The sequence below is a fragment of the Elephas maximus genome, chromosome 23, assembly GCF_024166365.1.
Source record: "Elephas maximus indicus isolate mEleMax1 chromosome 23, mEleMax1 primary haplotype, whole genome shotgun sequence".
Lineage (NCBI taxonomy): Eukaryota > Metazoa > Chordata > Mammalia > Proboscidea > Elephantidae > Elephas > Elephas maximus.
The window spans coordinates 60,039,535-60,066,753 of record NC_064841.1 but is presented as its reverse complement, the minus strand read 5'-3'; positions in this window follow the sequence as shown (position 1 = coordinate 60,066,753).

The following is a 27,219-nucleotide window of genomic DNA, read 5'->3' as shown; positions in this document are numbered from 1 at the left end:
AGCTTTTCCAACATCTCTTTCCACAGATGTAGTTGATTTGATTCCTGTGTATTCCATCTGGTGAGGTCCATGTGTATAGTTGCCATTTATGTTGGTGAAAAAAGGTATTTGAATGAAGTTGTTGGTCTTGCAAAATTCAGCCGTACATTATTTCTATCACTAAGGCCATATTTTCCAACTACCGATCCTTCTTCTTTGTTTCCACCTTTCACATTCCAATCACGAGTAATTATCAGTGCATCCTGATTGCATGTTCAATCAATTTTAGACTGCAGAAGTTGGTAAAAATCCTCAATTTCCTCATCTTTGGCCTTAGTGGTTGGTGCATAAATTTGAATAATAGTCATATTAACTGGTCTTCCTTGTGGGCGTATGGGTATTATCCTATCACTGACAGCGTTGTACTTCAGAATAGGTCTTGAAATGCTCTTTTTGACAATGAATGCAATGCCATTCCTCTTCAAGTTGTCATTCCTGGCATAGTAGACCGTATGATTGTCCAATTCAAAATGACCAATACCAGTCCACTTCAGCTCACTAATGCCTAGGATATTGATCTTTATGTGTTCCATTTCATTTTTGATCATTTCCAATTTTCCTGGATTTATACTTTGTACATTCTAGGTTCTAATTATTAATGGATGTTTGCAGCTGTTTCTTCTCATTTTGAGTCGTGCTTCATCAACAAATGAAGATCCCGAAAGCTTGACTCTATCCATGCCATTAAGGTGACTCTACTTTGAGGAGGCAGCTCTTCCCCAGTTATGTTTTGAGTGCCTTCCAACCTGAGGGGCTCATCTTTCAGCACTACATCAGACAATGTTCCACTGCTATTCACAAGGTTTTCACTGGCTAACTCATTTCAGAAGTAGACCTCTGGGTCCTTCTTCCTGCTCTGTCTTAGTCTGGAAGCTCAGCTGAAACCTGTCCACCACAGGTGACCCTGCTAGTATTTGATGCTTCTAGTATCACAGCAACACACAAGCCCCCACAGCATGACAAACTGACAGAAGCATGGGGGTTATTCTGTGTGCCAATCTGTTATTTCACTAAAAGATGACCTCAGGTGATAGTTTTGGTTCAAGGTTTAAAGAGTGTCTCAGGGCAATAGTCTTAGGGAGTCCTCTAGTATTAACTGATCCAGTAAGTCTGGGATTTTTTTTTTTTTTTTAAGAATTTGAGTTCTATTCTGTGTTTTTTCTCCCATTCTGCGCAGGTTGGCCTACTGGGGCCCTGATCAGAATGGTTGGTAGTGGTAGCTGGGTACCAGCTAGTTATTCCAGTCTCAGGGTAGCTAATCCCAAGGCTCATGTAGGCTATCAACCCTGTAGACTAGCTTCTTCTCTGAGACTTAGGTTTCCTTCTTTCTTTTTTGCTCCTGATGAGTAGAGAGCAATAGTTATATCTTAGATGGCTGCTTGAAAACTTTTAAGACTCCAGATGCTGCTTACCTCACTAGGATGTAGAACATGAACTTTGTGAACTATGCTATGCCAATCGACTCAATTGTCCCATGAGACTAAGGTCCTAAGCCTTCAAACTCAGAAAACCAATCTCACACAGTGTTTGGTTGTGTCTGAGAAGTATCTGTAACTGTATCCTCTATGAATACTTATGTGTGATTGGAATGTGAAAGCTGGAAGCAAAGAAGAAGGATCAGTAGTTGGAAAATATGGCCTTGGTGATAAAAACAATGCCAGAGATTGAATGATAGAATTTTGCAAGACCAACAACTTCTTCATTGTAAATACCTTCTTTCACCAACATAAACGGTGACTATACACATGGACCTCGCCAGATGGAACACACAGAAATCAAACTGACTACATCTGTGGAAAGAGATGATGGAAAAGCTCCATATCATCAGTCAGAACAAGGCCAGGGGCCGACTGTGGAACAGACCGTCAATTGCTCATATGCAAGTTCAAGCTGAAACTGAAAAAAGTCAGAGCAAGTCCATGAGAGTCAAAATATGAACTGGAATATATCCCACCTGAATTTAGAGACCATCTCAAGAATAGATTTGATGCATTGAACACTAGTAACTGAAGACCAGACGAGTTGTGGAATGACATCAAGGACATCATCCATGAAGAAAGCAAGAGGTCACTGAAAAGACAGGAAAGAAAGAAAAGACCAAGGCGGATGTCAGAGGAGACTCTGAAACTTGCTCTTGAGCGTCGAGCAGCTAAAGCAGAAGGAAGAATTGATGAAGTAAAAGAACTGAACAGAATATTTCAAAGGGCCTATTGAGAAGACAAAGTAAAGTATTATAATGACATGTGCAGAGCTGGAGATGGAAAACCAAAAGGGAAGAATATGCTCGGCATTTCTCAAGCTGAAAGAACTGAAGAAAAAAATTCAAGCCTCAAGTCACAATAGTGAAGGATTCCATGGGGAAAATATTAAATGATGCAGGAAGCACCAAAAGAAGATGGAAAGAATACACAGAGTCATTATACCAAAAAGAATTAGTCGATATTCAACCATTTCAAGAGATGGCATATGATCAGGAACTGATGGTACTGAAGGAAGAAGTCCAAGCTGCTCTGAAGGCATTGGCAAAAAACAAGGCTCCAGGAATTGAAGGAATATCAATTGAGATGTTTCAACAAACGGATGCAGCACTGGAGGTGCTCACTCATCTATGCCAAGAAATACGGAAGGCAGCTTCCTGGCCAACTGATTGGAAGAGATCTGTATTTATGCCTATTCCCAAGAAAGGAGATCCAACTGAAAGTGGAAATTATAGAACAATATCATTAATATCACACACAAGCAAAATTCTGCTGAAGATCATTCAAAAACGGCTACAGCAGTATATCGACAGGGAACTGCCAGAAATTCAGGCCTGTTTCAGAAGAGGACGTGGAAGCAGGGATATCATTGCTGATGTCAGATGGATCCTGGCTGAAAGCAGAGAATACCGGAAGGATGTTTACCTGTGTTTTATTGATTATGCAAAGGCATTTGACTGTGTGGATCATAACAAACTATGGATAATACTGCGAAGAATGGGAATTCCAGAACACTTAATTGTGCTCGTGAGGAACCTTTATATAGATCAATAGGCAGTTGTTCAGACAGAACAAGGGGACACTGATTGGTTTAAAATCAGGAAAGGTGTGAGTCAGGGTTGTATTCTTTCACCATACCTATTCAGTCTGTATGCTGAACAAATAATACGAGAAGCTAGACTATATGAAGAAGAACGGGACATTAGGATTGGAGGAAGACTCATTAACAACCTGCGTTATGCAGATGACAGAACCTTGCTTGCTGAAAATGAAGAGGACCTGAAGCACTTACTAATGAAGATCAAAGACCACAGCCTTCAGTATGGATCACACCTCAACATAAAGAAAACAAAAATCCTCACAACTGGACCAATGAGCAACATCATGATAAACGGAGAAAAGATTGAAGTTGTCAAGGATTTCATTTTACTTGGATCCACAATCAACAGCCATAGAAGCAGCAGTCAAGAAATCAAAAGAAGCGTTGCATTGGGCAAATCTGCTGCAAAGGACCTCTTTAAAGTGTTGAAGAGCAAAGATGTCACCTTGAAGACTAAGGTGCACCTGACCTAACTAAGCCGTGGTATTTTCAATTGCCTCATATGCATGTGAAAGCTGGACAATGAATAAGGAAGATGGAGGAAGAGTCGATGCCTTTGAATTGTGGTGTTGGTGAAGAACATTGAATATACCAAGAGCTGCCAAAAGAATGAACAAATCTGTCTCGGAAGAAGTACAACCAGAATGCTCCTTAGAAGCAAGGATAGCGAGACTGCGTCTTACATACTTTGGACATGTTGTCAGGAGGGATCAGTCCCTGAAGAAGGACATCGTGCTTGGCAGAGTACAGGGTCAGTGGAAAAGAGGAAGACCCTCAAGAAGGTAGATTGACACAGTGGCTGCAACAATGAGCTCAAGCATAACAATGACTATAAGGATGGCTCAGGACCTGGCAGTGTTTTGCTCTGTTGTGCATAGGGTTGCTGTGAGTCAGAACCGAATCGATGGCACCTAACAACAACAACAGATACATATACAGGCGTACCTCAAAGATATTGTGGGTTTGGTTCCAGACCACCACAATAAAGCAAATCACATGAATTTTCTGGTTTCCTAGTGCATGTAAAAATTATATATTTTTTTTATACTGTAGTTTATTAAGTGTGTGATAGTTGACATTGTGTGTCAACTTGTCTGGGCCATGATTCTTGGTGTTTCAGCAGTCGTATAATGTTGTGATCACTTCCCTGTTGAGATACGATACGTGATCACCCCCACAATGGGACTAGCTGTGAGTAGTCAATCAGTTGAAGGGGACTTTTCTTGGGCACGTGGCCTGTGTTGAGTGTGGGTGGACGTTCAGACAGGGCTCAGGGCGTTTTGCTCATTCTGGGTCCTGCAGTTGGCTCCTGTTCATCTGACCTCTGGTTCTTGGAACTTGAGCTAGCAGCTTACCTGCAATCTTGCCTGCAGATCTTGGGATCCATCGATCTGCACAGCCTATGAGCAATAGCCCTGCTCTCTGGCCTGCCTGTCTTGGGTTTGCCTGCGTGTGGGGCTACATGAATCAGGAGAAGCCTCCTTCCTGACCCACGGACTTGGGATGTTACAGCGTCTACAACTGCTTGAACCAATTCCTTGATATAAATCTCTCTCTCTATATATATATATTTATACACTTTACTGGTTTGTCTTCTCTAGAGAACCCAGCATAAGACACTGTGCAATAGCATTTTGTCTAGAAAAACAATGTACATATGTTAATTAAAAAATACTTTATTGTTAACCATCATCTGAACCTTCAGCAAGTTGTAATCAGAGTCAATTCTCTCAAACCCTGCTCCTGCTTTATCAGCTAAGTTTATGTAACATTCTAAATCCTTTGTTGTCATTTTAACAATGTTCATGGCATCTTCACCAGGAGTAGATTCCATCTCAAGAAACCACTTTCTTTGCTCACTAATAAGAAGCAACTCCTCATCTGTTAAAGTTTTATCATGAGATTGCAGCAATTCAGTCACATCTTCAGTCTCCACTTCTAATTCTAGTTCTCTTGCTATTTCCACCACATCTACAGTTACTTCCTGCACTGAAATCTTGAACCCCTCAAAGCCACCTGGGAGGAATGGAATCAACTTCTTTCAAACTACTATTAATGTTGATATTTTGACCTCCTCCCGTGAATCACGAATGTTCTTAATGGCATCTGGAATGGTGAATCCTTTCCTGACGGTTTTCAATTTACTTTGTCCAGATCCATCAGAGGAATTAGGAAATGTATTTCTTAAGTAATAAGACTCAAAAGTTGAAATTACTCCTTGATTCATGGCCTGCAGAATGGATGTTGTGTTAGCAGGCATGAAAACATTAATCCTCCTGTACTTCTCCATCAGAGCTCTTAGGTGACCAGGTATATTGTAAATGAGCAGTATATTTTGAAAAGAATCTCTTTTTTTTGAGCAGTAGGTCTCAACAGTGGGCTTAAAATATTCAGTAAACTGTGTTGTAAACAGATCACTGTCATCCAGGCTTTGTTGTTCCACTTATAGAGCACAGGCACAGTGGGTTTAGCATAATTCTTAAGGGCCCAGAATTTTTGGAATGCCAGTTTTGGAACACCGGCTTCAACTTGAAGTCACCAGATGCATTAGTCCCTAAAAAGAGAGTCAGCCTGTCCTTTGAAGCTTTGAAGCCAGGCATTGACTCTTCCTTTCTAACTATAAAAGTCCTAGCTGGCACCATCTTCCACTATAAGGCTGTTTCGTCTACATTGAAAATCTCTTGTTTAGCGTAGCCACCTTTATCACTTATCTTAGCTAGATAATTTGAATAACTTACTGCAGCTCCTACATTACCAATTGCTGCTTCACTTTGGACTTTTATGTTATGGAGAAGGTTTCTTTCCTTAAGCCTCTTGAATCAACCTCTGCTAGCTTCAAACTTTTCTTCTGCAGCTTCCCCACCTATGTCAGCCTTCATAGAATTGAAGCGAGCTAGGGCCTTGCTCTGGATTAGGCTTTGGCTTAAGGGAATGTTGTGGTTGGTTTGACCTTTTATTCAGACCAATAAAACTCTCTCCATATCAACAATAAGGCTGTGTCACTTTCTTATCATTTGTGTGTTCACTGGAGTAGCACATTTAATTTCCTTCAAGAACTTTTCCTTCGCATTCACAACTTGGCTACCTATTTGGCCCAATAGGCTTAGCTTTCAGCCTATCTCAGCTTTTGACATGCCTTCCTCACCAAGCTTAATCATTTCTAGCTTTTGATTTAAAGTGAGAGACGTGTGACTCTTTCTTTCACTGGAATGCTGAGAGGCCATTGTAGGGTTATTAAGTGGTTTAATTTCAATATTGTCATGTCTCAGGGAACAGGGAGACCCAAGGACAGGGAGAGAGACAGGGAAATGGCTGGTCAGTGGAGCAGTCAGAACACACACAACATATATTGACTTAGTTTACAGTCTTATATGGGCACAGTTTGTGGCACCCCAAAACAATTATAGTAGTAACATCAAAGCTCACTGATCATAGATCACCATAACAGATATAATAATAATGAAAAAGTTTGAAATATTGTAACAATTACCAAAATGTGACACAGAGACACAAAGTGAACACATGCTGTTGGAAAAATGATGCCAATAGACTTGCTCCACGCAGGGTTGCCACAAACCTTCAATTTGTAAAAAATGCAATATCTGTGAAGTGCAATAAAGAGAAGTGCAATAAAATGAGCTATGCCTGTAGATACTTCTATCTGTGCATACATACGTACACACCTGTACCTACCTGTACATGTATCTGCCTATATACCTACATATGTGACCGTACGCTTTTTTTTTTTTTTTTTGGTTATTGTTGGTGTTATTGCCAAATTATCTATCTCACATTCTTCAGCACAAACATCATTTTCTCTGGTGCACTTCTTAGTGGCATCATGTACTTTGGTCAAGCTGTGCTCATTACGCCCACATTCAGTTCTACTGAGGATTGTTTTTAAGCTTTGCCAGACGGGACCAGAGCAACCTTTAGTCTAGGGTTAATTTCCCCCCACCACTGAGAAATACCCTGTGCATGACCAGGCTTTTCCAATCTGGCTGGTGAGAACAAAAGCCATTTCTGGCCCTGCGTGAGCTCCAGAGATTGTTTCATCTGCTTCTTTCCAGTGGTTCTTTTCCTTACATCAGAGAGCTTCCACACATGTATGTGGTGATAAGCATTTGGCTGAAGACTAAGCAAAATCCTTTGAAGATCTCTGGAGCTTTCTCTGGGCATCTGCCTTCTCTGTGCAGCTCATTTCTCTCCAGGACTCTGCCTTGCAATTCCAGCCTCCCAGCCTCTCCTAACTCTCAACCCTCTCTCCTCAACTCAAGGAGATGAACACTGAGCTCTGTCTGGCTCTGGACTGAGTCTGGAAACTCTTCCCAGACACCAAGCCAGGACAGTCATGGAGCATTCCTTGTCTGTTGTCTTTCTCTTAGGCTGTACTGTTCTGCAGAGGCCCAACTGGGGGCGGTGGGGAGAGGCAGGTAGGGCACATGGCATGGGCATTGTGTGTGTGCCCTGGGTGGCTGCTTGAGGAAGGGTGTCAATGAACAGTTTCTATTGGCCATCACAGTTTCCATTGCCAGCTGTGAGAGATCATTCAGCAATTTAACACTAATTACCCTAAGGGAAAAAAAAAAAAATATATATATATATATTTACCCTAAGCTCTATTTTCCGTAGTTAGGCCCCTGCTGTTCTGTGCTGCCTGTTGTCCACTGTATGAAAACTATCATTTCAGGTATTTTGTCCATTTTTTCAGTTGTTTAAGGTGGAAGGGTAAATCTGGTCCCTTTTACTCCATCATGATCAAACGTGGAATTCTCCCACTTTCATTTTTGAATGATAGTTTCACTGGATGTAAAATTCTGGTTTGACAGGCTTATTGCTGGTCTCCACCCCCGCCATGGCCCATGGCACTTCATAACACATTTAAGCTGTTCTACTGTCTCCTGACTCCATAGTTTCTGATGAGAAGTCTGTGGAAACTTAAATCATTGTCCCTCTGTAATATGTCATTTTTCTTTGGTTGCTTCCAAGGTTTCCTTTTCTACGAAGATGACTGGCTGTTCTGTGGAGAATGGCCTGGAGTGAAGCAAGAGAGTAATTAGGGAGGCCAGATAGGAGGCAATTGCAGTGCTTTAAGCAGGAAATGATATTGTCATAGACTGTGGTGGAGACAATGGTGATGCAGAGAAATGACAAAGTTGAACTGACAGGACTTGGTAATGGGTTTTGCATGGAGTTAGGGAAGTGGGAGGTCAAGAATGGCTCCCCAGTTTTTGTAATGAGTAACATGCTCTACTTACACTTCCTGAGGTAGGAAAGACTAGAGGGAGGAAGCTGGGGTGGGGGAAGATAAAGAGCACCATTTTTGGTATATGTTATTGGTGTGAGACGTGAGATATACAAGTTGAGATACTGAGTAGCTCAGAAGAGAAGTCTGGGCTCCAGCTATAACTCTGGGGGTTGTCAGCATATAAATGGTGTAGGCATTAGGGATGTGTGTGTCATCAAATAATATTGTTATTCTCTCTGAGTTTAGAACCAACTGAGAGATAAACCCAGGAATCAACAGAATCAATTTTAATACTGATAAAGCTGATTGGAAACTGTGGATGCAGGTCTGTGTTCAGATGGGCTTGTTAAGGGTTCCCTCTGAATGATATGGCCCTACGTGCCCAACTGCTGGTCCAGATGGACGATAGTTGGCCTTCTCCCTTAACCCCTCATCCATGGAAGAGGGCAGAGGGCAAAAAGGCAGATTCCAAAGACAGAGTAGAGCATGTCTAATTCTTCATCTAAACCCTCTGTGGGGTTAAGAGTTACTTTACCTCATGCAGTTTAACCTTTGTTCCTGGCCTGTGCGAAATAACCCTTAGAGTCATTGGACTCCATTGGCCACACGTAAAGACTTATATTAATGAGTAGAAGTTGGTCTGGGAGCCCACCTGGTAATGAATAATGAGTGTGTGGGCAGGCTGATAAAAGCTCGGAACACTAAGGCTCTAAGAAGCTTCCTGCAGAAGGGACTTTTCGAAGACTTGCCCGAGTGCCTCTTTATGTTGCAACTTAGCTACTTCTGAATTTTATCTTGTTATTCCTGCTTGTTCAAATCCTGAGTTACTCTTGAGTTGTATCCTTTACTCAATAAACCACATAACCGAAAGCATAGTCTGTGAGCTCTGTGTGACGTTGCAGCAAATTACCAAACTCAGCAAAGAAATAGACAAAGTGCAGTGAGGAAGGGAGCAGCTGGTGTAAGAGACAATGGAGAAGTTGGAAAGCGGAGAGATACTGGGCTCTGCCTCCTAGGAATCAGCTTTGTGCCGATTCTTACGAAGTTATTCGTTTACCTGCCAGTCAGTGAAATGGATGGGTCAGAGGGGGCACACTAGAGAAGCTTCTTAATGTAGAAACAGGAGAAGTGGGGAATATGTGCCCCTCCTACAAGATGGTCTTAAAAGCTGAGACAGCAGGTGAGCTGGCCTACAAAAGAGGAGAGAGTAGGATCCAGGGCTGAGCCCTGGAGACCACCAGCATTTAGATGCCAACCTGGAAGGAAGGTTCTGTGAAGGATACAGAGAAGGGACCTCAGGGCTGTTATGGAAGCAAAAGAAGATGTTTCAAGCCAGGAGTAGGAAGCCATGCCAAAAACCAGGCCTTGGAACTGGTTCTAAACAGTTCAGTCATGATCAATGGAAACAAAATCGTTGAGAAGCTAAGAAAGATGAGGTCTCCTTACAACATCACAGGCTTATCCACTGTGGTAAAATTTTGGCAAAGAATCATTTAAGCCACACAGTGGGCACACTTCTGACTTCCTCAATTATGGTAGTGAGGAGAATTATTCACCCTGACCAATTTATCCTGAGTCTGGGAGGAAGATTTATAGGTTTATGGGGCCTAAGAATCACAGTATGCAAACTTTGTTTTCCTAACACTGAATGGAAAAGAAAATGGTTTAAAAAAATAACCACAGGTAAATGTGGAAGGCTAGATTTCAGACACAGAGCAGCTGTGACGTGTTTTAACCTTCATGTAAGAAAAAGTAACTATGGGCTTCCTTGGGAATATGCCATACGTTCTCAAAGGTTTTTAAAATCCTTTTATTAATTCTCTCGTTATAAGTGGACATCAGATAAATGCAAATCACTTAACCTCATCCTGATGCAAAGGGAGTGAGCTGGAGAGAACCCATGGCTCTTTTTCCTAGAATCCTGGGGAGGTGAAGTGGTAACAACCCCTGGCCTGTAGTATGCAGACCAGAAACTACACAGTGCAGCTAAGCACTGGGCAGAAATGAGGAGGATTCGTAAGTGTTTACTCAGCCGGAGGAAAAGTGAAAAGATGAGCAATCACATACAAGTATCACGGAGTCTTCAAGTAACAAAACCCACTTTACTGTTCTCTTCATCTCTTGTAGCTTCTGGCACAGCCTAGGATCTCAATAAATATTTTCTTCAAAGAAAAAGAATTTTTTTTTTTTGGTGAAAACATACAGCAATTCAGCAATTTCTACATGTACAATTCAGTAACATTGATTACAGTTGTACAATCATTCTCACTGTCCTTTTCTAAATTATTCTACAACCATTAACATAAACTCACTGGCTCCTAAGGTTCCTGTCTAACCTTTTAAGTTGCTGTTGTCAATTTGATCACATAATTACTTCAAAGAGCACAATGCTTAAGGCAGATATTCTTTTCTAATTAAGCTAAACGATTGTTTGATTTAAAGGTGATTTCAGGGAATAGTTTTAGTTCAAGGTTTAAAGATTATCTCTGGGCAATAGTTTTGGGGGGCCATCCAGCCTCAGTGGCACCATAAAATCTGGATTTCATGAGAATTTGAAATTCTGTTCCACATTTATCCTCCTTCTGATTACAATTATTCTATAAACTCTTTGATTATGAAGTTTGCTAATGGTGGCCAGGCACCATCCTGTTTTTCTGGTCACATTGCGTGGTGGTTAAGGTTGTATGTCAACTTGTTTGGGCCATGATTCTCAGTGGTTTGGCAGTTATGATGTAGTTGGCAGTAGCATGATGTTGTGATCACTTTCGTGATAAGATTTGATATAATGGGATCACCTCCATGATGGTATCGGCTGTGAGTAGCCAGTTAGTTGAAAGGGAGCTTCCTTGGTCATGTGTCCTGCCTCGAATATAAGTAGACATTCTGGCTTTTGCTTGCTCTGGATACTGCAGCTGACTCCTGTTCGTCTGACCTCTGGTTCTTCTGATTGAGCTAGCAGTTTCTCTGTGATCTTGCCTGCCAATCTTGAGATTCATCCATCTTCGCAGCCTATGAGCAAGAGCCCTGCCCTCTGACATGCCAATCTTGGGTTCATCAGCCCTTGTGGCTACATGAATGAGCAGAAGCCTCTTTTCTGACGCATAGACTTGGGATGTTCTCTACGTTTCCTTGATATAAACCTAGATATAAATGAGCCATTTCCTTGATATAAATCTCTCTCTATGTATATTTATATGCTTTACGGCTTTTGCTTCTCTAGAGAACCCAGCCTAAGACAGCACCAAGAGTGGTTCTAGAGAAACAAAATTGTATGGATGAGTTTTCTAAATTGGTTTTCAAGCCTGGTTAGTCTTAAAGATGTTGATGACTCTGCTTCTAGCAGTAAAGAGGGCACTGCTAATCCATGGCATGAGGTGGCGATACAAATACACAAAATATCACCACCAATAGATCAGGTATTGGTAAAAGGCGAGGCTCTGGGTGATTGCATGTGTGATACCTTTCTACAGTTTTGTCAGAATGAGAAGTATAAGGAAGCTGGTTGGTTGGTTCCATTTTCACTAGACAAACTGATGAAAGAAAGAGATGAACTCAGGGCTCTCTTTTTACTCTTTTGATGAGCATAAGTTTTTAATTTTAGGAACTTCCTGTTATATAATTTATCTTCTGGTGTTTGTGCATTGTTAATTATGGTTTTATTGAATTTATGCCATGTATTAGGGCCCCTAGTGTTGTCGGTAATTTTTCCTCCTTGATCTTTATCATTTTAGGTTTTATATTTAGATTTTTGACCCATTTTGAGTAAGTTTTTGTGTATGGCGTGAGGTATAGACTGGACTATAAGACATAAAATGATACTGGTGAGGAGTGTGCTTCTTAGCTCAAGTAGGCACACGAGACTATGTGGGCAGCCCCTGTCTGGAGGCAAGATAAGAAGGCAGAGGGGGACAGGAGCTGGTTGAATGGACACAAAAAATACAGGGTGGAGAGAAGGAGTGTGCTGTCACATTGTAGGGAGAGTGACTAGGGTTACATAACAATGTGTGTATAAGTTTTTGTATGAGATACTGGCTTGAATTGTAAACTTTCACTTAAAGCACAATAAAAAAAAAAAATTGCTAGTTTTGAATGAGGTCCAGACTAAGAGACGGCTCTGCAGTAAGTACTGGCTGCCATGCAGGCCACTCTGCCCCTTGGGCCATATGATCCAGCTGCTTCAGTGGTGCCTGAAGTGTCAGTGGCAGATAGAGATGTCATTTGGAGTCTTTGGCAGGCCCCTACTGGTGAATTAACAGTTTTGGCACAGAGTCCTGTTATCTTCTGCAGATAACTACTCTCCTTTTGAGAAACAGCCTTGGGCTTGTTACTGGGCCTTAGGAGAGAGTGAAAGCTTAACCATGGACCACCAAGTCACCATATAGCCTGAGTTGCTCATCATGAACTGGGTGTTGTCTGACCCACAGAGTCATCAAGTTGGATGTGCACAGCAGCACTCCATCCTTAAATGGAAATTAAATTTATTTAAAGCTCATTTAAGTATACAAGATGGGGCCTGAGCAGGACCTGAAGGCACAGGTAAGTTGCACAAGGAAGTGGCCCAAATGCCCATGGCCTAGGCTCCTGTCACATTCTATGCCCTTTCCCAGTATGCATCTATGGCATCATAGGGAGTTCCTTATGATCAATAGATTGAGGAAGAGAAAACTCGTGCCTGGTTTACAGATAGTTCTGTGCGATATGCAGGCACAACTCAAAAGTGGACAGCTGCAGCACTACAGCCTCTTTCTGGGACCTCCCTGAAGGACGGTGGTGAAGGGAAATTCTCCCAAGGGGAGAACTTCAAGCATTGCACTTGGACTTCATATAATGATTAAAGGGACAACCCACCAAGAAGACATAACCTTAATAAATATCTTTGTGCCAACAATACATTAAAAAATACATAAAAAAAAAAAAAACTCTAAGAGCACTGAAAAGAGAAAGAGACAGTTCCACAATAATAGTTGGAGTCTTCAACACACCATTTTCAGAAATGGACAGAACATCTAGACAGAAACTCAGCAAATATACAGAAGAGCTAAAGGCCAAAATCAACCAATTTGACCTCATAAATATACATAGAACACTCCACCCAACAGCAGCAAAGTATTCATTCTTCTCCAACACACATGGAACATTCTCCAAAATAGACCACAGTTTAGACCACAAAGCAACCCTCAGTAAAATCCAAAAACACTGAAATAATACAATGCATCTTCTCTGATCACAACGTAATAAAAGTAGAAATCGATAACATGAATAGCAAGGAAAAGAAATTGAAAACATGGGAACTGAATAATATCTTGCTTAAAAACAACTGGGAAATAGAAGAAATCAAAGAGTAAATTAAAAAATCCTAGAATCAAATAAGAACGAGAATGCATCATACCAAAACATTTGGGGCATAGAAAAGGCAGTGCTCATAGGTGAATTTATAGCAATAAATGCATACAACAAAAATGAAGAGTAGACCAAACCTACAACTCAACAAATAGAAAGAGAGCAACAAAAGAAGCCCACAGCCACCAGAATAAAGGAAATAATATAGATTAGAACACAAATAATGAGATAGAGAACAGAAAAATAATGGAATCAACAAGACCAAAAGTTGGTTCTTTGGAGAGATCAACAATATCAACAAAGCACTGATCAAACTGACAAAAGAAAATCAAGAAAGGAAGCAAAAAACCCTAATAAGAAGTGAGATGAGGAACATTACAACAGATCTAGCTGAAATAAAAAGGATCATAACAGAATATGATGAAAAATTATACTCCAACAAATTTGAGAACCTAGAGAAAATGGACAAATTTCTAGAAACACACTACCTACCCAAACTAACGAAAACTGAGGTAGAAAATCTGAACAAACCTGTAAAAAGAGAGGAGGTTTTAAAGGCAATTAAAAAAAAAGAAAAAACTTCCAACAACAACAACAACAAAAAGCTCTGGCCTGGACAGTTTCACTGGAGACTCCTACCAAGTATTCAAAGAAGAGCTCACACCAGTACTACTCAAACTATATCAGAGCACAGAAAGGGAAAGAATGCTCCTGAATTAATTCTATGAAGCCAGTATATACCCTGGTACCAAAACAAGGCAGAGACACAATTAAAAGAAAAAAAAAAAAAGAATTAAAGACCAATATCTCTCATGAATATAGATGCAAAAATTTTCAAGAAAATTCTAGTCAATCAAATTCAGCATTATATTAAAAAAAAAAAAAGACCATGACCTAGTGGGATTCATACCAGATGTACATTAACATTAGAAAGTTAATCAATGTAATCCACCACGTAAATAAAAGAATCACATGATCATCTCAATTGAAGCAGAAAAGGCATTCGATAAAGTCCAACACCCATTCCTGACTAAAAAACAAAACAAACAAAAAACTCCCAATAAAACAGGATAGAAGAGAAATTCCTCAATGTAATAAAAGGCATCTGGAGGCAGGGCCAAGATTGTGGAGTAGTCGCATGCTTCCGGGGATCCCTCTTACAACAAGAAAACCAAAAACCCATTGCCATCAAGTCAATTCTAACTCATTGCGGCCATATAGGACAGAATAGAAGTGCCTCATAGAGTTTCCAAGGAGTGCCTGGTTGATTCGAACTGCTGACCTTTTGATTAGCATCTGTAGCACTTAACCGCCACACCACCAGGGTTTCTCTCTTACAACAAAGACCTGAAAAACCAAGTGAATCCATCATATTTATGACAAGCTAGGAGCCCTGAACACCAAAGACAAACTTAGGAAATCAGACTGAGCTGCAAGGGGAGGGAGAGACGGTTCAGAAGGAGCGAGGAATTGCTAGACCTGACTTGGCAGGAACCGGCATTCCTCAGGCACGATCCCCTGGCACACATGTAGTGGGGCTGGCAGCAGCATTTGGGACTCAGTTTCCTCACGGAGAGACAGCAAGCCACACAGAGTCTACTCACACCTCTGGAATCAGTGAAGAACAATGCTCTCGGCAAAAGATAAGTACTTGCATCTAATTTACCACGGCCCTACCCTCCTTTTTTTTTTTTTTCTACCCTCCAAGCTAGCTTCAGTGGCTGTCGATTTCCCTGGGCTTGAGATAGGCCATGCTGCACACTCTGAGCCATTCTCCTGTACTTGGAGAGGGGACAAATTAACAAACGGGGAAAAAAATAATCTGCTGGCTCCGCTAAGCTGAGAACTCAGGGCAGAAGTGGCTCCTGTGCAGGCACAAACAGTCCACAGACTTTGAACACCTTTCACCCCTGCATGGACCTGTATGGGCCCATTTCAGGAGCTTAGGCCCTTGCTGGCAGATTGCAATGGTGTATGTGTCTGAGATCTGATGTCAACTGTTTCAGCTGTGTGGTGGAGAGGCGGGTTTTTGATCTTTGACATTGCTCTGCCTATTAAGCAGGGTCCTCACCTACCCACATCAGGAGTCTGAGGACTGGTGGCTCCGCCCATGCCACCTAGCTGCCCACTACAGGTTTCCAAGGATAAGTGGTGCCTCCCAGTCCTTATAGGCCAAATGCATTGGGTGCCCATGGTCTGGCTACAGAACCCATCCACCTGTGCACTCTAGGGAAGGTATGTGCTTTCCTTGCAGACACTCAGGGGATGGTTATCAGCTTCCTGCCTTGCTCAGAGTGTGACCCCCTGCCACAACCAGATACCTGTGCCTACCCCAATCACCCCTGCCCCTCTAAGACTGTAGGAGAGAGCCTGCACCACAAACCTAGTGACTGATTACCTGGACACCTGAGCTGAATCCATACAAGAAAAGTGAATGGACTCCTAGGCTCATATACCTGGTAAGAGCTCTAGCCATCTGGTGACAGGACGTTAGAGCTTCAAAGGCCCAAATAATCAAGCTAGCTCACTCAAGCGGCCTATGTGGGCATATCAAAACAAAACAAAGCAAGAAGCTAGGACACAGTAAGCAAACATAAAATAAACTAATACAATAATTTTTAGATGGCTCAAAGAAAATAGTCATTATCAAATCACATAAAGAAGCAGACCATGGTTGCTTCAACAAGTTCCCCCCAAAAAGAATTAAGGAATCTTCTGGATGAAGATATTTTTCTGGAATTATCAGAGGTAGAATACAAAAGATTAATATGCAAAACTCTTTAAGAGATCAGGATAAATATCAGGCAAAATGCAGAAAAAGCCAAGGAACACACAGATAAAGCAGTCAAAAAATTTAAGAAGGTTATTCAAGAGCATCATGAAAAATTTAATAGGCTTCAAGAATCCATAGAGAGACAGCAATCAGAAATTCAGAAAATTAACAAGAAAATTTCAGAATTAGACAGCTCAATAGAAAGTCAGATAAGCAAACTTGAGGATTAGTGAGATTGAATAGAAAACACTTGGCAAAAATATATTCAAAGAAAAATCAGATAAAGGAATTTAAAAAATGAAGAAATCCTAAGAATCATGTGGGTCTCTATCAAGAGAAATAACCTACGAGTGATTAGAGTGCCAGAACAGGGAGGGATAACAGGAAATACAGAGAGAATTGTTGAAGATTTGTTGGCAGAAAACTTCCCTGGTATCATGAAAAATGAGAAGATATCTATCCAAGGTGCTCATCTAACCCCAAACAAGGTAGATTCCAAAATAAAGTCACCAAGACATGTTATAATCAAACTTGCAAAAACCAAAGATAAAGAGAGAATTTTAGGAATGGCTAGGGATAAACGAAAACTCACCTACAAAGGTGAGTCAATAAGAATAAGCTCAGACTACTCAGCAGAAACTATGCAGGCAAGAAGACAATGGGATGACATATATAAAGCACTGAAGGAAAAACGTTGCCTGCCAAGAATCATATATCCAGCAAAACTGCCTCTCAAATATGAAGGTGAAATTAGGACATTTCCAGATAAACAAAGTTTAGGAAGTTTGCAAAAGCCAAACCAAAACTACAAGAAGAACTAAAGGGAGTTCTCTGGTTAGAAAATCAATAACATCAGATATCACCCCAAGACTAGAACACAGGAGAGAGGAACCAGATATCAACTCAGATAGGGGAATCACAAAAATAAATCAAGATTTAAAAAACACTCAAAACAGGGAAATGGTGATGTCATTATGTAAAAGATGGCAACATTAAATCAATAGAGAGGGACTAAAAAATGTAATCATAGATCTTTCATATGGAGAGGAGGTCAAGGCGATACAAAGAAATGAAAGTTTTGTTTAAACTTAGAAAAATAGGAGTAAATATTAAGGTAACCACAAAGAAGACTAACAATCCTGCACATCAAATAAAATACAAGAAAAATATAAAGATTCAGCAAAAACAAAATTAACAACGATGAAAAAGAGGAAAAGACAATATATAAAGATAAACTACCCAGCACAAAAAATTAAGTGGAAAAAAGAAACTGTCAACAACGCACAAAAAAGACATCAAAATGACAGCAATAAACTTATTCATAATTACAATGAATGTAAATGGACTAAATGCACCAATAAAGAGACAGAGAGTGGCAGAATGGATAAAAAACATGATCCATCTATATGCTGCCTACAAGAGACACACCTTAGATTTAGAGACACAAACTAACTAAAACTCAAAGGATGGAAAAAAATATATCAAGCAAACAATAAGCAAAAAAGAGCAGGAGTAGCAATATTACTTTCTGACAAAATAGACTTTAAAGTTAAATCACCACAAAGGATGAGGAAGGACACTATATACTGATTAAAGGGACAATATACCTGGAGGATACAACCATATTAAATATTTACACATCCGACAACAGGGCTTCAAGTTACATAAAACAAACTCTAACAGCATTGAAAAGCAAGATAGACAGCTCCACTATAATAGTAGGAGACTTCAACACACCACTTTTGGTGAAGGACAGGACATCCAGAAAGAAGCTCAATAAAAACAAAGAAGATCTAAATGCCACAATCAACCAACTTGATCTCATAGACATATACAGAACACCCCACCCAACAGCAGCCAAGCATACTTTCTTTTCTAGTGCACATGGAATATTCTCTAGAACAGACCACATGTTAGGTCATAAAGCAAGCCTCAGCAGAATCCAAAACATTGAAATATTACAAAGCATCTTCTCTGACCATAAGGCCATAAAAGTAGAAATCAACAAAAAAGCAGGGAAAAGAAATCAAACACTTGGAAACTGAACAATACCCCGCTCAAAAAAGCCTGGGTTATATAAGACATTAAGGATGGAATAAAGAAATTCATAGAATCCAATGAGAATGAAAACATTTCCTGTCAGAACTTGTGGGATACATCGAAAGCAGTGCTCAGAGGTAAATTTATATTGATAAACACACACATCCAAAAAGAAGAAAGGGCCGAAATCAAAGAATTATCCCTACAACTTGAAGAAATAGAGAGCAACAAAAGAAACCCTCAGGCACCAGAAGAAAAAAAATAATAAAAATTACAACAGAATTAAATGAAATAGAAAACTGAAAAACAATTGAAAGAATTAACAAGACCAAAAGCTGGTTCTTTGAAAAAATCAACAAAATTGATAAACCATTGGCCAAACTGACAAAAGAAAAACAGGAGAGGAAGCAAATAACCCAAATAAGAAACGAGATGGGCGATGTTACAACAGACCCAACTGAAATTAAAAGAATCATATCAGATTACTATGAAAAACTATACTGAAACAAATTTGAAAACCTAGAAGAAATAGATGAATTTCTAGAAACATACTACCTACCTAAACTAACAAAAACAGAGGTAGAACAGCTAAATAAACCCATAATAGAAGAAGAGATTGAAAAGGTAATCAAAAAACTCCCAAGAAAAAAAAGCCGTGGCCCAGACAGCTTCACTGCAGAGTTCTGCTGGACTTCAGAGAAGAATTAACACCACTACTACTAAAGGTATTTCAGAGCATAGAAAAGGGTGGAATGCTCCCAAACTCATTCTATGAGGCCAGCATATCCCTGATACTAAAACCAGGTAAAGACACCACAGAAAAAGAAAATTATACACCTATATCCCTCATGAACTTAGATGCAAAAATCCTCAACAAAATCCTAGCCAATAGAATTCATCAAAATATCAAAAAAATAATTCACCGTGACCAAGTGGGATTCATACCAGGTATGCAGGGATGGTTCAACGTTAGAAAAACAATCAATGTGATCCATCATATAAATAACACAAAAGATTAGAATCACGTGATCTTATCCATTAATGCAGAAAAGGCATTTGACAAAGTTCAACACCCATTCATGATAAAAATTCTCAGCAAAATAGGAATAGAAGGGAAATTCCCCACATAACAAAGAGCATTTATACAAAGTCAACAGCCAACGTCCTAAATGGAGAGAGTCTGAAAGCATTCCCTTTGGGAATGGGAACTAGACAAGGATGTCCTTTATCACCACTCTTGTTCAACATTGTGCTGGAGGTTGTAGCCAGAGCTATTTGGCTAGTTAAGGAAATAAAGGGCATCCAAACTGGTAAGGAAGAAGTAAAATGCCTCTATTTGCAGATGACATAATCTCATACACAGAAAACCCTAAAGAATCCTCAAGAAAACTACTGAAACTAATAGAAGGATACAAGATAAACGTATGAAAATCAGTTGTATTCCTCTACACCAACAAAAAGAATGTCAAAGAGAAAATTACCAAATCAATACCATTTATAATAGCCACCAAGAAGATAAAATACTTAGGAATAAACCTAACCAGAGACATAAAAGACCTATACAAAGAAAACTACAAGACACTACTGCAAGAAACCAAAAGAGACCTACATAAGTGGAAAAAGGGACCTTGCTCATGGACAGGAAGACTCAACATTGTAAAATGCCTATTCTACCCAAAGCGATCTATAGACACAATGCAATCCTGATCCAAATTGCAGTGATATTTTTTAGCGAGATGGAGAAACACATCACCAACTTCATACGGAAGGGAAAGAGGCCCCAGATAAATAAAGCATTACTGGAAAAGAAGAACAAAGTGGGAGGCCTCACACTACCTGATTTTAGAATATATTATACCATCACAGTAGTCAAAACGGCCTGGTATGGGTACAACAACAGATACAGAGACCAATGGAACAGAATTGAGAATCCAGACATAAATCCATCCACATATGAACAGGTGATATTTGACAAAGGCCCCAAACCAGTTAAATGGGGAAAAGACAGTCTTTTTAACAAATGGTGCTGGCATAACTGAATATCCATCTGCAAAAAAATGAAACAGGACCCATACCTCACACCATGCACAAAAACGAACTCAAAATGGATCAAAGACCTAAATGTAAAATCTAAAACGACAAAGATCATGGAAGAAAAAAATAGGGACAATGATAAGAGCTCTGATACATGGCATAAACAGTATGCAAAACATTACTAACAATGTACAAACACCAGAATAGAAGCTAGATAACTGGGAGCTCCAAAAAATCAAACACTTATGCTCATCCAAAGATTTCACCAAAACAGTGAAAAGATTACCTAACAAATCTGATCAGTGTCTGATCTCTAAAAACTACATGATACTGCAAAAACTCAACTACAAAAAGACAAATAACCCAATGAAAAAATGGACAAAGGATAGGAACAGGCACTTCACCAAAGAAGACATTCAGGCGGCTGACAGATATGTGAGGAAATGCTTACGATCATTAGCCATTAGAGAAGTGCAAATCAGAGCTACAATGAGATACCATCTCACTCCAACAAGGGTGACATTAACCCAAAAAACAAAATAATCAGTGTCGGAGAGGTCGTGGAGAGACTGGAACACTTATACGCTCTGGTGGGAATGTGAAATGGTACAACCACTTTGGAAATTGATTTGGCGCTTCCTTAAAAAGCTAGAAATACAACTACCGTACAATCCAGCAATCCCATGCCTTGGAATACCCTAGAGAAATAAGAACCTTCACACAAACAGCTATATGCACACCCATGTTCATTGCAGCACTGTTTACAATAGCGAAAAGATGGTAGCAACCAAAGTGCCCATCAATGGATGAATGGATAAATAAATTATGGTATATTCACAGACTGGAATACTACACAATGATTAAGAACAATGATGAATTCATGAAGCATCTCATAACATGGAGAAATCTGGAAGGCATTATGCTGAGTGAAATTAGTCAGGTGCAAAAGGAGAAATATTGTATAAGACCACTATTATAAGAAATCAAGAAATAGTTTAAACACAGAAGAAAACATTCTTTGATGGCTATCAGGGTGGGGAGGGGGGGAGGGAAAGGGATATTCACTAATTATATAGTAGACAAGAACTATTTTAGGTAAAGGGCAAAACAACACACAATACAGGAGAGGTCAACAAAACTGGACTAAACCAAAAGCAAAGAAGTTTCCTGAATACACCGAATGCTTCTAAGGCTGGAGTAGTAGGGGCAGGGATCTGGGGACCATGATTTCAGGGGACAACTAGGTCAATTGGCATAACAAAATGAGCTAAGAAAATATTCTACGTCCCACTTTGGTGAGAGGCATCTGGGGTCTTAAATGCTAGCAAGCGGCCATCTAAGATGCATCAATTGGTCTAACCCACCTGGAGCAAAGGAGAATGAAGAATACCAAAGACACAAGGTAAATATAAGCCCAAGAGACAGGAAGGGCCACATAAACCAGAGACTACATAGCCCAAGACCAGAAGAGGTAGACCATGCCTGGCTACCACAATGATGGCCCTGACAGGGAACACAACAGAGAATCCCTGATGGAGCAGGAGAACAGTGGGATGCAGACTTCAAATTCTTATAAAAAGGCCAGACTTAATGGTCTGACTTAGACTAGAGGGGGACTCTGGAGGTCATGGTCTCTGGACTCGCTGTTATCCCAAGCCTGGAATCGTTTCCAAAGCCAACTCTTCAGACAGGGATCGGACTGGAGTATAAGACAGAAAATGATACTGGTGAGGAGTGAGCTTCTTGGCTCAAGTAGACACATGAGACTATGTGGGCATCTTCTGTCTGGAGGCAAGATAGGAAAGCAGAGGGGGACAGGAGCTGGTTGAATGGACACAGGGAATATTGGGTAGAGAGGAGGAGTGTGCTGTCTCATTACTGGAAGAGCAGCTAGAAGTACATAGCAAGTGTATATAAGTTTTTACACGAGAGACTGACTTGATTTGTAAACTTTCACTTAAAGCACAATTTTTTAAAAAAGGCACCTTTACAAAACCGACAGCCAACATTATTTTCAATGCACAGAAGCTGAAAGCATTCCCCATGATAACGGGAAAAAGACAAGGGTGCTCTTTATCACCAGTCCTATTTAACTATGTGGTGGATGTCCTAGCCAGACCAATAAGGCAAGAAAAAGAAATAAATAGCATCCAAATTGGAACGGAAGAAGTAAAATTATCCTTATTTGCAGATGACATGATCTTATAGATCAAAAAACAAAACAAAACAAAAAACCCGTTGCCATCAAGTCCATTCTGACTCATAGCGGCCCTAGAACTGCCCCACAGAGTTTCCAAGGAGTGCCTGGTGGATTTGAATTGCTGACCTCTGGGTTAGAAGCCATAGCACTTAACCACTATACCACCAGGGTTTCCATCCTATACGTACAGAACCCCAAAGATTCCACAAGAAAACTTCTGTAACCAAGAGAAAGATGCAGCAGTGTAGCAGAATACGAGATCAACATACAAAAGTCGTTTGAATTGCTATACACCAACAACGAGAACTTGAAACTTTGAAAAGGAAAGCAGGAAAATAATACCATTTATAACAGCCCCTAAAAAGATAAAATACTTAGGAATGTATCTAACCAGGGACTAAAAGACCTATACAAAGAAACCTACAAGACACTATTCCAAGAAACTAAAAGAAACCTACATAAACGAAAGAACATATTATGCTCATGAATAGGAAGACTCAACATTATGAAAATGTCAATCCCACCCAAAGCAATCTACAGATACAATGCAGTTTTGATCCAAATATCAACAGCATTCTTTAACGAGATGGAAAAACTAATCAGCAACTTTACATGAAGAGGAAAGACTACAGATAAGCAAAGCGTTATTGAAGAAAAAGAACAACACCACACAATACGGGAGAGGTCAACACAACTGGACTAAACTACTCTACAGCCACAGTAGTCAAACCAACCTGGTTCTGGTACAGTGATAGACACATAGATGAATGGGACAGAATTGAGAACCCAGATGTAAATCCATCCACCTATGGTCAAAAAAAAAAAAACTTTTTTTTTTTTTTATGGTCAGCTGATCTTTGACAAAGGATCAACATCCATTAAATGGTGAAGAGACAGTCTTTTTAACAAATACTGCTGGCAAAACTGGATGTCCACCTGTAAAACAATGCAACAAGACCCATACCTCACACCATACACAAAAACTTACTCAAAGTGGATCAAAGATCTAAATATAAAACCTAAAACCATAGAGATCATGGAAGGGGAATTATGGACAACACTAGGGTCCCTAATACATGGCGTAAATACAATACAAACCAAAACTGACAATGCACAAACACCAGAAGATAAACTAGATAACTGGGAACTCCCCCAAATTAAAAACTTATGCTCATCAAAAGACCAAAAGAGGAAAAAGAGAACCTATAGACTGGGATAAAATTTTTGGCTACAACATATCGAACAAGGGTCTAATCTCTAAAATCTATAGACTACTTAAACACCTCAACAACAAAAAGACAAGTGATCCAATTAAAAAATGGGCAATGGCCAGAGAAGTAAAGCATTACTGAAAAAGAAGAACAAAGTGGGAGGCCTCACTCTACCTGATTTTAGAGCATATTATACAGCCACAGTAGTCAAAACAGCCTGGTACTGGTACAACATCAGACACATACACCAATGGAACAGAATTGAGAACCCAGATATAAATCCATCCACATATAAGCAGCTGGTATTTGACAAAGGCGCAGTGTCAGTTAATTGGGGAAAAGATAGTCTTTTTAACAAATGGTGCTGGCATAACTGGATATCCATTTGCAAAAAAATGAAACAGGACCCATACCTCATACCATGCACAAAAACGAACTCCAAATGGATCAAAGACCTAAACATAAAGTCTAAAATGATAAAGATCATGGAAGAAAAAATAGGGACAACGTTAGGAGCCCTAATACAAGGCATAAACAGAATACAAAACATTACTAAAAATGATGAAGAGAAACCAGATGACTGGGAGCTCCTAAAAGTTAAACACCTATGCTCATCTAAAGACTTCTTCAAAAGAGTAAAAAGACCACCTACAGACTGGGAAAAAATTTTCAGCTACGATATCTCCGACCGGTGCCTGATCTCTAAAATCTATATGATTCTGCTAAAACTCAACCACAAAAAGACAAACAACCCAATTAAAATTTGGGCAAAAGATATGAACAGACACTTCGCTAAAGAAGACATTCAGGCAGCCAACAGACACATGAGGAAATGCTCTCTATCATTAGCCATTAGAGAAATGCAAATTAAAACTACGATGGGATTCCATCTCACTTCAACAAGGCTGGCATTGATCCAAAAAACACAAAATAATAAATGTTGGAGAGGCTGTGGAGAGATTGTAACATTTATACACTGCTGGTGGGAATGTCAAATGGTACAACCACTTTGGAAATCGATCTGGCGTTTTTTTAAAAAGCTGGAAATAGAACTACCATATGACCCAGAAATCCCACTCCTTGGAATATATCCTAGAGAAATAAGAGCCTCTACATGAACAGATATACGCACACCCATGTTTATTGCAGCACTGTTTACAATAGGAAAAAGCTGGAAGCAACCAAGGTGTCCATCAACGGACGAATGAATAAATTGTAGTATATTCACACAATGGAATACTACACTTCGATAAAGAACAGTGATGAATCTGTGAAACATTTCATAACATGGAGGAACCTGGAAGGCATTATGCTGAGTGAAATTAGTCAGACGCAAAAGGACAAATATTGTATAAGACCACTATTATAAGATCTTGAGAAATAGTTTAAACTGAGGAGAACACATTCTTTTGTGGTTACACGAGAGGGGAGAGGGAGGGATAGGGTTATTTACTGATTAGATAGTAGATAAAAACTACTTTAGGTGAAGGGAAGGACAATGCTCAATACAGGGCAGGTCAGCACAACTGGACTGGACCAAAAGCAAAGAAGTTTCCTGAATAAACTGAATGCTTCGAAGGTCAGTGGAGCAGGGGCAGGGGTTTGGGGACTACGGCTTCAGGGGACATCTAAGTCAATTGGCAAAATAAATTCTTTTAAGGAAACATTCTGCATCCCACTTTGAAGTGTGCCATCTGGGGTCAAAAACGCTAGCAAGCAGCCATCTAAGATGCATCAATGAGTCTCGACCCACCTGGATCAAAGGAGAATGAAGAACACCAAGGTCGCAAGGTAATTACGAGCCCAAGAGACAGAAAGGGCTACATGAACTAGAGACTACATCATTCTGAGACCAGAAGAACTAGATGGTGCCCGGCCACAACCGATGACTACCCTGACAGGGAGCACAACAGAGAACCCCTGAGGGAGCAGGAGAACAGTGGGATGCAGACCCCAAATTCTCATAAAAAGATCAGACTTAATGGTCTGACTAAGACTAGAAGAATCTCGGTGGTCATGGTCCCCAAACCTGTTGGCCCAGGACAGGAACCATTCCCAAAGCCAACTCATTAGACATGGATTGGACTGAGCAATGGGTTGGAGAGAGATGCTGATAAGGAGTGAGCTACTTGGTTCAGGTGGACACTTGAGACTACGTTGGCATCTCCTGTCTGGAGGGGAGATGGAAGGGTAGAGGGGGTTAGAAACTGGCAAAATTGTCACGAAAGGAGAGAGTGGAAGGGGGAGAGTAAGTGGGAGTATGTAGTAAGGTGTGTATAAGTTTATATGTGAGAGACTGACTTGATTTGTAAACTTTCACTTAAAGCACAATAAAAGTTATTAAAAAAAAAAAAAGGGCAATGGATATGAACAGACATGTCACCAGAGAAGACATTCAGGCAGCTAAGAGACACATGAGAAAATGCTCACGGTCATTAACCATCAGAGAAATGCAAATCAAAACTACAATGAAATATCATTTCATCCCGACATTACTGGCACTAATCAGAAACACAGATAATTGTAAATTTTGGAGAGGTTGTGGACAGATTAGAATTCTTATGCATTGCTGGGGGGAATGTAAAATCATATGATCACTATGGAAAACAATATGGCATCTCCTTAAAAAACTAAAAATAGAAATACCATATGATCCAGCAATCTCACTCCTAGTAATACACCCCAGAGAAATAAGAGCAGTCACAGGGTAGTCATATGCACAACTATGTTCATTGCAGCATTATTCATAATAGCAAAAAGATAGAAACAATCTAAGTGCCCATCAACAGATGAGTGGATAAACCAATTATGGCACATACACAGAATAGTAATACTATGCAATCATAAAGAACAATGATGAATCCACAAAACATCTCACAACATGGATGAATCTAGAGGTCGTTACACTGAGTGAAATAAGTCAATCACAAAAGGACAGATTTTTTATGAGACCACTATTATAAAAACTCAAGAAGAGGTTTACACATAGAAAAAACTAGTCTTTGATGGTTAAATGGGAGGGGAGGGATGGCAAGGGGAAACCACTAACCAAATAGTAGGCAAGTGTTAACTTTGTTGAAGGCAAAGACAACACACATTATAAGGGAAGTTGGCACATATTGGCCAAGGCAAAGTCATAGAAGCTTCCTAGACACATGCAGTCACTTCGAGGGACTGATTTACTGGGGCTGAGGGCTGGGGACCATGGTCTTGGGGGACATTTAGGTCAACTGGCAAAACATAGTTCATAAAGAAA